Source organism: Octopus bimaculoides, chromosome 8, assembly GCF_046866305.1.
Source record: "Octopus bimaculoides isolate indiv1 chromosome 8, ASM4686630v1, whole genome shotgun sequence".
Taxonomy (NCBI): Eukaryota; Metazoa; Mollusca; class Cephalopoda; order Octopoda; family Octopodidae; genus Octopus; species Octopus bimaculoides.
In genome coordinates, this window is record NC_142935.1 from 83,995,018 (window position 1) to 84,007,040 (window position 12,023).

General features: G+C 36.6%; 1 protein-coding gene across 3 annotated transcripts in view; it reads left to right on the forward strand.

Moving 5' to 3' along the window:
• The window catches only part of LOC106872432 (uncharacterized), a 123,285-nt gene that overhangs the window by 65,844 nt on the left and 45,418 nt on the right, over positions 1-12,023 (forward strand). Inside the window, exon 2 of one of the 3 annotated variants that reach the window (XM_052970205.2) lies at positions 9,517-9,584. The exons of 1 other annotated variant lie outside the window; for it this stretch is intronic. The gene's annotated coding sequence lies outside the window, so the exon portion shown is untranslated. Of the gene's footprint in view, positions 1-9,516; positions 9,585-11,473; positions 11,685-12,023 lie in introns of those variants that run through there. One more of the 3 variants, XM_014919434.3, reaches the window with a different exon arrangement.

Genomic DNA, 12,023 nt, shown 5'->3' on the forward strand with positions numbered 1-12,023 from the left:
TGTCTCTATTGACCAATTTCAGTTGTTTAATTGCAAGTTCACTCATTTCATCCTCAATTACAGCAGATGTATACATCAGTATACATCCGCTGTAATTGACTTACAAGGTCTCATGAAGCTGACAGACACCATTAGCTTTTTTTGGTGAATATTCTTTTTTGGATTGTGTTTTGGCACATCGTCTCTATCCACCATGCAGAATGCTGTTATTGTTGAAAAGAACCCATTTTTCATCACATGTAACAATACGATGCATAAATGGTTCACTTTTATGCTGTGGCAGCAAACAACAGCAAGTTTCAAGATGATGTGCCATTTGATGCTCATTCAATTCATGTGGTACCCACTTGTCCAGCTTCTTTAACTTGCCGATTTGTTTCAGATGGTCTAATACAGTTGAAATCGAAACATCAAACCTTGCTGCTAACTTTCAACATGTGGTTTGAGATGTATCCACTTCCATTACATTTTCCAGCTCATCATTATCCACCTTGGTCTCAGGTCTACCATGGGGCTGATTTTCAAGAGTAAATTCACCAGACTGGAATCTCTCAAACCATCTATGTACAGTGTGCTCATTTGCCACATCCTCATCAACACCTCATTGATGTTTCGAGCTGTCTCATCTTTATAAACAACACAAATTTTTTTATCTATCCATGGGTTCACAAAAATTGATTTACAAGAGAAAACTCACAATATAATCAGACACCATGAATTGCATTTAAAAAAGTGATGATGTGACTCTTTAATGTGGTAAAAAGAAAAAGAATTTTCAGGGTAAAACATTAGAGTTAAGGACTGTGAAACTTGGTGCATAAGAAAATCGGATATTTCATTCTTAATGACTTGATATATGTGTGTGTTTGTGTGTGTGTATGCATACATCATCATCATCATCATCATCATCATCGTTTAACGTCCGCTTTCCATGCTAGCATGGGTTGGACGACTTGACTGAGGACTGGTGAAACCGGATGGCAACACCAGGCTCCAATCTAAATTTGGCAGAGTTTCTACAGCTGGATATCTATCTAATATTTATATATATATATATATATATATATATATATGATGTGCGTGTGTACATACATACATACATACATACATATATATATATATATATATATATATATATATATATATATATATATATATTTATTTATTTATTTATTTATATATATACAGATATACTCTTACCACACACAAACATTGTTATGCATTTGATAGCCCCCCCCCCTGCCTATATCAGAATGTTAATAAGGAGGTGGAGTAAGTATGATGGTGTGGCTGCTGCTACTGATGGTGGTGGTGGTGATGGTGGTACATACATGTGTACTTGCTCCTTTTAACTAATATGCAAGTGTAATGGTGGTGGCTGATAGACATGCTCACTTCAATCTGTAGATAATCGTGTGTGTGTGTGTGCGCGCGAGTGCGCACACACACACACACACACACACACTTTTTTTAGTGAAATGTTTCATTAAATGACCTTGATGTAGTTTGTGATCTTTTAGGTTACTATGTTCTGACATAGGCTGATGACTTACTAGTTTTATTAGATTTTTTCTTTCTCGCTTTTTCTCCTTCTCACTCGCCTCCGCGTACAGAGAAAAATTTAACACATTTAACTTATATTTGATTCCAACTGTATACTAATTTGATGGGGGTGGGTAGGAAAGGAGTTTTCTTTTTATAATTTAGATTACACCAATTCTGATGATAGCTCAAAATATCAAAAGCCAAACTGGGTGGTTATCTTGCCAAATTATGCTCACAAATCTAGCATATATATCCATGTGTGCGTTTTAAATAATACACGCATGCATACATGCATACACACTCAATCATAGACAGATTGCACTCCATACAACATAGAACAAGTGTCCCTTTACAAGTTTGTTCACCCTATCAAAAATACCTCTCAAATCATGCTCTACTCTCTCAAAAAAGTATGGTAGGATACATTAGATAATATACTCTTAGACTCATTATCTGAAAAAGGATGAAGTGTTCATGGCTGGAATGTCATTGATGATAGGTCTGCCTGATCAGAACTGACCTGGGACTAAACAACACACATATACACACCCTCAAGATAATGAAAAACAAGAACACTCTGAGGGTACAAACCTCTGCCAAGGCAACATCAACATCCTCTCAACGATTAGCCAGAGATGATTTTTAAAATGAGAATATTTGATATAAACTTGACTGATCTCACAGGAAAATAATCCAGGATCCTTGTCCAGTACCTAATCGATCCCAATGGTCATGGAATGTGAAGGTGGGTGTGTAGGACGTCTTTGTTTGAGGCAGAACTAGAAATGCGATTGTCAAGTAGGTAAGAGGTTTGAAACAGGAGCGATATATTCAAAATTGGTAAAACTAAAAATTGTCGAGGATAAATTAAATTTATTACTGTTACTGAATATGTTAGTGTTATTTAATTTCTGAATGGTTTTGCTGCCGTTTGTTTATGTAGTTTGATTTCTTTATCCATCAGTTTCTACTAAGATAGAGATGCGAGTAAAATTAATAATAGAGAAACAAAAATAAAACTTTGGATACAGCAACACCGACATAATTTATGTGGAGACATGAGCGTGCTTTCAAGGGAGATAATCAGAGAAAGACTTGAAAGTCAATGTAAGATTGTAATACTTCATGTGAAGTAAAGTAAATATAAGTAAATAATCCAGAATCCTTGTCCAGTACCAGATCGATCCCAAAATCTACTCAGTTCACGACAGTCACAATCCTGCGGTTCTTGAGATATCTTGTCCACGGACAAACAAACACAACTGAATACAATACCTCCGCCTTTGCTAAGGCGGAGGTAATAATGATTTCTTTTCTTGTGCATGGGGGCTCAAGTTGTTGCAGACAGTATAAAGGCAAAACAACAAACAAGAAACAATAAGGGATCTACATGGAGTAAGATGGATCAACAAAAAGATAAAAAATAAAAACGCCTTAATAAATAGATAATACAAAATAAAAATACAAAACAAACAAATCTCCTGATCATATCTGCTACACTTCTTTCACTTGACTTGGGACAGAGAAGAAAAGTAATGAAAAGTTGACTTGATTCACAGCCAAATCTATCCCACACAATATAACAGTTATTCCATATAAATCTGCAAATCAGCAATGCCTGGACACTGAATAAGTTCATTCCTGGTGGATTCAGTTATTGGTAGCTCCAGCATAACCATGCTTGTAGGGCTTATTTTGAACAAATAGTAAAGTATCATCAGGCATAGTATCCTGGGGCCTTCTTCGTGTGGCTGTTGGTCATAGATAGACCTCTTGGAAAACAGAATCTGTTTCCTTCCCCACTAAATAGCATTGTAAACTTAGCAGATATTTTTTGAGAAAATGTGTGATAGTCAGGTAATAAGACACTACTGAAGAAATGTAGATGTTTGTCATTTCTACCTGGTCTTTTTGAGACAGCTTCCTCTCAGGCCATTTCTGAATGAAACTCGCCACCCTGCTCATGACTGCTTCCCAGTTTTATCCATGTGGAGGTCTAGTCTGCATCAGGCCCCAAACACTTTAGACTCTTAGTCAAGCAGTAGATGCCACTGTACCTCATCCACTTGCCTTCCGTAGTTATAAGCCCGCTGAATTGTTCCAGTTAATGTGAGTTCCCCTTAATCTCCTGATACTTCTCTTAAAACATGGATAGAATGATTAATGGCCTGAATGGTTCTTATTACAGAGTAAGCAACAACAACAATAATACAATATGAGTAACCAAGTGAAAGCTGTAAAATGAAGAAAGACTTAATAGGATACATGCTCCCGTGGTTTTATGGGTTTTTCCAGGTGTAACCTTTCCTTTTTCGAAGCGCCTCCCCCTTTGGGAGTTCTATTTATTTATTTGTATATTTATTTATCTATTTATTTGTTATATCTTTCTCCGTTTTCTTCCTCTGTTTAGACGAACTTTCCTACCTTTTCGGACAAAACCTTTTGTAACCTTCGTCCTGTCTTTGTCCTTACATGTTTTTAATTGATATTAGCCCTTGTGGCCAATAAAACGAATTAATTATTATTATTATTATTATTATTATTTTCATATATGGTGGCAAGCTTCACGAAATGCTTAGCGGTATTTCACCCATCACTACATTCTGAGTTAAAATTCTGCTGAGGCCATTCATCCTTTCAGGGTTGATAAATTAAGTACCAGTGAAAAACTGGGTTTGATGGAATCAACTTGTCTCCTCCCCCAAAATGTCAAGCCTTGTGCCTTTAATAGAAGGGACTATTATTATTATTATTATTATAGAATGTGGCGAGCTAGCAGAATTGTTAGCATGCCAGGCAAAACGCTTAGCAGCATTTTGTCTGTCCTTACGTTCTGAGTTCAAATTCCATCTAGGTCAACTTTGCCTTTTATCCTTTTGGGGTTAATGAAAAAAGTACCAGTTATGCACTGGGGTCGATGTAATCAATTAGCCCCTTCCCCCAAATTTTCAGGCCTTGTGTCCATACTAGAAAGGATTACTATCATTACAGAATAACAATATAGTGAAAGTGAGTATAACAGTGCATGTATATTTTAAATGGTTACAGTGACTCTACCCTGATGTAATTGTTTTAGTATCAACACTTGATCCCAGATGACACCAGTTTCTAAACAAGTAAAATTCAAGAACACACATCACACATTCACAAGTATTTTATGTGTTAGTCAGCGAAAGAAGAGCAGTAACTGAACTTTCTTGCTGGGTCTCTGACATGAAGAGAGAGGTAAGAATGATGTATGAAACTATGATTAATTGGTTGCTGTAGTAGGGAACAGCAATGACAATATCAAATTTTTCTTAAACTGGAGTTATAATTAGAATGTTTGAAAAAGAGAAGACACTGCTAAAGGGACACAAGTGATGCACTAGGTCTAATTGTAGACAGTACCTTGGAAGTATTTGGATAAAATCTTACTTCCATGAAGCTATTCCATTAATGCTGTATTAATAAGTCATCATCTCAGGAAGTCAAATGGTTTTGTGCCAAAAAAGAAACAACTGATTTAGTTTTTACTTCATCAACTTTAAAGAAAAGGTCAGAGAGCAAAGCTTTTATCTCTTCATTACTTTCATTGGTCTTATCAAAGCATTCAACAGTGTTAAATGTGATGGTTTGTGGAAAGTACACTCCAAGATTGGCTGTCCTCCTGATTTTGTGGAAATCATCACATCCTTTCACAATGGAATGTAAAGAACTGTTGCTGAAAATAGAATCATGGTTACACCTTTTATTGTGACAAATGTGTCAAGAAAGGCTGTGTTCTTACCCCATCATTATTGAGTACCTACTTCTTGATTATGCCTAATTCAGCCTTCAAAGAATCTCCAATTGGCTGCATGATTCAGTTTCCAATTGATGGCAACATTCTCAGTCTTCAACAACTTCATGTTAAAACAAAGATATCAGAAGTGTTTGTGCATGTGCTGCTGCTCTTTGCAGATGATTATTCCTTGTTGCTCATGCTTTTGATATTCAAAGAATTGCAGATTATTTTTGGCTGCTGCAAAGAACTTTGATCTCACTGTCAGCATGAAGATTGAAATCATGCTCCAACCCTTACCTAGGCTTGGATCCTTTCTGAATAAACCAGTAATCCTTATTAGTGGAAAGGTGGTAAAAGTGGTGAAGAATTTTACCTATTTGGGCAGTACAACAATGTCCAATAAACTGACTAAGAATCTCACTGTTTATTCCACAATTGGCCAAACAAGTACTGCTTTGACAAATCTGTTTTGGTATGATCCAGATATTTCACTGTATATGAAGATTCAGACATATAAACAGTGGTAGTCACAACACTCTTGTTTGGTAAATCCCCTGTATTACATGCAGATAAAACAATTAGACAGTTTCCTCTTTATTGTATTCATAAAATATCTAAAATCAAGCAGGAGGATATGATATCCAATACAGAAGTCCTATCATGCTGAAAAGTCACTGGTATGCAGCCATTATTAATAAGATATCAACTTCACTAAGGTGGTCATTTGACCTGGATTCAAAATGATCGCATTCCCAAAGAAGTTTTTTATGACCAGCCTGCTAGAGTTAAGCATTTTGTATGCACACTACAGGAACAGTGTACAGATTCCCTGAGACAAAATCCAAAGATGTGTCATACAAATGAAACTGTGATTCAAAGGTTGATTGTGATGGTTCGAGAAATCAAAGCATAAAGAAGTCACTGCATAACTCTTGAATCAAGTTGTGTTGAAGACCTTGTATAGAAAAGAAGGACTGAAGAATGCATAAACAGACTCAAACTGAATATATTCCTTTGTTTCATGCTCTTTCTTGATGAGGCTGGAATCATCGCAGGTTAGTGGTCCCAGAGATGTCATCATGTGTAGACCAGGTCCACCAATGTGGTCCATCACTGGTGGTCCCGTGTCAGTCCCTCTTGGTTTAGCCTCGTTGTGGTGAGGAGGCTTGTGTGTCCCATAGATCCAAGGGAGCACTACAGTCTAGAGCTTTGCTCCTGGTATGGCTACCCTAGGCAGGTCATTCTCCCAAGGAGATTCCAGACTAATGGTGACCCATGGCATGTTGGCTCATTGCTAAGATGACATCCTCCTCATCCAACCATTCTGTGGAGGCCCAATACCCTCCCAGAAGAACCCTCAACATGTTACAACACTGACTAGAAGAATATATTCCCCTATAATTTATTTATCTGTTTTTGTTTTTAGCCACCCTGTTATCTGTACTACAATTTCTAGTCTTGACAATAACTCTGGCTACAAGAATAAAGATCAACTTGGGAATTGAACCATGTGTCATCAGTTTACCACACAATAAAAATATGCAATTACCTATCTCTGCCTACCAAACAATTATCTCAGTATATATACAACTTTGTAACATAGCTATGCTCACCTAGGTACATTTCTGTTTATGCCCATTCTAGAAAAATGCCTAATCATAATTTGATCCATAAATGATAATACCTAACATTTCAGGAATATTTACTAAATTATATCTGGAGCTTTTATGCATTTATAAATAATACTTTGAAATAATGTGTGTGTGTATGCACACGCACGCACGCACACACGCACACACAAGCAAAATATATACATGTGCATAAAAAGAACCAGAAACAAGTCCTACCTTAATTTTGTCTTGCTGAAATTTGAAAAGACTTGTAAACTAATACAGTAAGCAATAACTTGATATTTTTAAGAGGTCATGCAATCAAAAGTGTGTGTGTGCGTGTTGTGAGAGAGAGAGATTGCTCACAATAAATTTGACTACTCTCAGTATTTAGTCACCTTCATCAGTTAATGTTCCATTGTTTTTCTTAAACTACCTTTAAAATGATAACAATTTAACACACACACACACACTGAGTCTATAGTGGAGGACAATTGCCTAATGTACTATGCAGTGGAACTGAATCTGAAACCATGTAATTAAGAAGCAATCTCCTCAACCACACAGCTATGCTTGTGCCTATATATAGATATAGGCACAGGCAAATATAGATATGTGTGCGTATGAGTGGACACACAAATAAAAGGGCACTTGACTCATTTATTGGGAGTTGCATGTATTATTCAAAATAGTTGATTTAGATTCCATGCTACTTCAAGTTTTGAAGCTCCTAACAGAGCCTGAAGAGATAGGCTCAGTTAGGGGCTTTGTTAGGGGCTTCAAAATTTGAAGTAGCTTGGAATTTGAATCATACTGTTTTGGATAGTATATTATATGTATATATATAGATATATATATATATATATATATATGTTTACATCCCTGTAACTTAGCAAATTGGCAAAAGAGAATGATAAAACATGTGCCACTCTTTAAAAAACAAGATAACTCGCATTAATTTGTTTGACTAAAATCCTTCGAGGCAGTACCCCTGCATGGTTGCAATCCAATGACTGAAACAAGTAAATGATAAAAGATAAAAACTGCATATATATATATATATATATATATATATATATATCATAATTATCATCATCATCATTACCTTTTAATGTCTTTTCTCCATGCTGTCATAAGTTGGATGGTTTGTTAAGGGCTGGCCAGCTGGAGGGCTGCTCAGGCTCCATTTGTCTGTTTTGGTATGATTTCTATGGTTGGATGCCCTTCTGAACACCAACCACTTTACAAAGTATACTGGGTGCTTTTATGTGGCACTGGCATGGGCGCTTCTATGTGGCACAAGTGCAGGTGCTTTTACATAATACCAGCACAGGTATTTTTATGTGGCAGGAGCCCACAAAACTAGGATCTCTTGTATAAGAGGGAGATGTAGAAGATGTGCCTGAATGCATGGACAGCCACAATTTTACTTCTCAAGCACTACAAACTGTCAGAGGCCTCTGTTCCTTCTCATCTCCTTGATAGATTGCTAGCCACTAAACCTTTCTGTTTTCTCTCTCTCTTTATTTCTGTGTTCCTTTCTGTTGAAGAGCATAGGCTCGAAACATAAAAGACTTTCTCACTTCCCGAGTGTTACACTAATACATCTGTTCATTGTTTACACACCCGTCTTCATATTCAGAACATTTTCCCATTATGCACCATTTTGGGTATTTATACTCCCAAACCCTAAATATCTCAATAACTGGTGCCCCGATTTATGCAGAACTTGTTGCATTCTGTTTGTATTAAGATTTCTGGGTAAAGTTAATTCATAGTATTTTCCCATTGTGCTCCAGTTTGGCTGGGTAACATTTGCAAGCAAGATTCAAACTGACTTTTAATGTATTATATATATACATATATATATATATATATATATATATATATATATAAGAGAGAGAGAGAGAGGGAGGGAGAGAGCGGGAGATACAAACAGATTAGCAGCAGCAACAGTGTTATGTACATTTCCATGCTGTAATGAGTTGGATGGGACTTTTTAAGATAGTGTTTTATGGCTGGATCCTCTTCTTGTTGCCAATCCTTTTAATGCAGTGATATAGCATATCATTTAAAAACCAAGACATGCATACATACATGTGCATATATATATATATATATATATATATATATATATATATATATATATATATATATATATATAGATTTAATCAAAAGATTAAATGTGGTACTTAAAATGTTTGAGGCACCAGAATTTGGTAGGCTAAAAACCAAAAAACCAAATCAAGAGATTTGGTGAATAAAATTTGAAGAAAAGCAACAAAAATTCAATAGGTTATAGCAGTATGTACGTTTCGTATAAACTTCATTTATTTATGTAGTGAGAACACCACATAAGATGTGCAATGAACTAAAATTGAACTTCCATTATGCAGCTGAGGAGTACATTTTCATTGCACATTTTATGTGGTGTTCTCACTACATAAATAAATGAAGTTTATACGAAACGTACGTACTGCTATAACTTATTGAATTTTTGTTGCTTTTCTTCAAATATATATATAAAAACGATTAACCTACGTACCAATGGTTTCGCCTGTTACATATATTCTTCTATTCTTTTATTTGTTTCAGTCATTTGACTGCAGCCATGCTGGAGCACTGCCTTTAGTCGAACAAATCACCTCCAGGACTTATTCTTTGTAAGCCTAGTACTTATTCTCTCAGTGTCTTTTGCTGAACGGCTAAGTTACAGGATGTAAGCACACCAACATCAGTTTCCAAGTGATGGTGGTGGGTGGTGTGGGGACAAGCACAAACATGCAAACGCACACACACACACACACACACACACACATATATATATATATGACGGGCTTCTTTCAGTTTCTATCTACCAAATCCACTCACAAGGCTTTGGTCAGCCCTAGGCTATAGTAGAAGACACTTGCCCAAGGTACCATTCAGTGAGACTGAACCCGGAACCATGTGGTTGATAAGCAAGCTACTTACCACACAGCCACTCTTGCACCTATATGTACCCAGTGAGTAGTTTTACCCAATGTTTGAGTATAAACTGCTAGAAATGCAAAGGTGATGCCTTAGAGTTCCATTCTTACTGTTTCATCAATCCTTGGATTGGTACACTTTTTCATTAACCCAGAAAAGCAAAGGTGACCTTGATAGAATTTGAGCTGAGAACACAAAGCGTTGGAACAATTACCATGAGATATTCTATCCAAGACTCTAATCATCATTATCATCATCATCAACAGTTAATGTCCATTTTCCATGCAGGCACAAGTTGAACAGCTTGACAGGAACTGGCAAAGCCAGGGGTGACATCAGGTTCCATAGACTATTTTGGCTTACTTTTCTACAGCTGAATGCCATTCCTAATGCCAACCACTTTACAGAGTATACAAGGTACACCAGCACCCACACCAATGCTTTTTACATGGCACCTTGGTTTTTAGGTAATGTCTCTGTTTATTTGCCACTTGAAGAGGGTTCAATTGATAGCATTGTTTCAGTGGTTAGTTTTATCATTTTTTTACTAACAGTGTCTCTATTGTTTCTTTTGACACTGTTACCATTGTCATCAGGATTATTGATTTCTATGAAAGACTGACAAGTACAGTATTTTTTTGACAAGGCTTCTAACACTTCACAAAGAAGACTCTAGTGATCATTCATTTTGCTGACAATTGAAGCCAGATTTCCCTCACATTACACATTCTGAAATTAGGAAGGACATGTGGGAAAATATAATCATACATAAATGTAAAAAGGTGGAACAGTTTTTACCTGGAATGTATTTGATCACAGGTCTGCTTTATTTTGGCTGATTTAGAACTAAACAACATCAAAAACAATTTATACCTATTTTATTGACCCCAGAAGGGTGACAAAGTTGACTTCATGGAAGATTGTATAACACTCTGCCAATTCTACCACCCATCATTCTACAATCTCTACCATCCACTGCTCAACCAACTCTTCCACTTACCACTCTACCAATTAAACCATCCACTGCTTTATCAAATCTAACAACCATCATTCTAATAATTCTACCACCTACTGCTTTATCAATTCTACCACCCTACTGATTCTATCAGCCATCACTCTACCAGTTGTATTATTATCCTCTCTTTACCAATTCTATTATCCTTCACTCTACCACTCATTGCCCTATCAATTCTACCATCCACCACCTTTCTCGTGGCTATAATAAAGGTATAACTATTGATCATGTTTAACATTGTTTCTGATGCTAGCGATGTCATAAGTGCATGGTGAAATGACCTACTACTACTACTACTACTACTACTACTACTCCTACTCCTACTGTTACTTTTGCTATTAGTTCTGCTATTGCTGCTACTGTAGCTTTTAGTACTTCAACCACTATTGCTGCAGTAACTACCACAAATGCTATTGCAACTGCTGCTACTGTTGTTGTTTCTAATGCTGGCACTACAGCTACTACCACCACTGCTACTACAACTGCTACTACTGTTGTTGTTGATAGGCTGACAGTTGATGCGTGATGAAGATAATAACACTGATGTGGGTGGTGACAATTATGTTACTGAGGAAAGATGTCAGTCTCGAAAAAAAAAGAAAAATAGTTGATTTTTGGATGCAAATGACTTTTGCTACTTCATCTCTTAATTCTGTGCTCTGCTTTCAAATTCTGACTGTTGCACAGGGGTTAAACTTCATCCTTTCAAGGTCAATAAGGATTGATACAAGTCAGACTCTACCCACTCCACATTAAAAAATTTGACCTTCAGCCTATGGTAAGAAAGGGTTTCACTAGTAGTAGTAGTAGTAGTAGTAGTAGTAGTAGTAGTAGTAGTAGTAGTAGTAGCAGCAGTAGTAGTAGTAGTAGTAGTAGTTGTAGTAGTAGCAGCAGTAGTAGTAGTAGTTGTAGTAGTAGTAGCAGCAGCAGCAGCAGCAGCAGTAGTAGTAGTAGTAGTAGTAGTAGTAGTAGTAACAGCAGCAGCAGTAGTTATGCTGTTGATCTGTCTCAGGTCAAAGTGTTCCAACTATGACCCTCCAGTATTTTACAATGGTAAGGTGTGATACCAGGGAGATCAGGGTGCTACATCTAACAGGTTGAGCAACTGTGCAGAAAC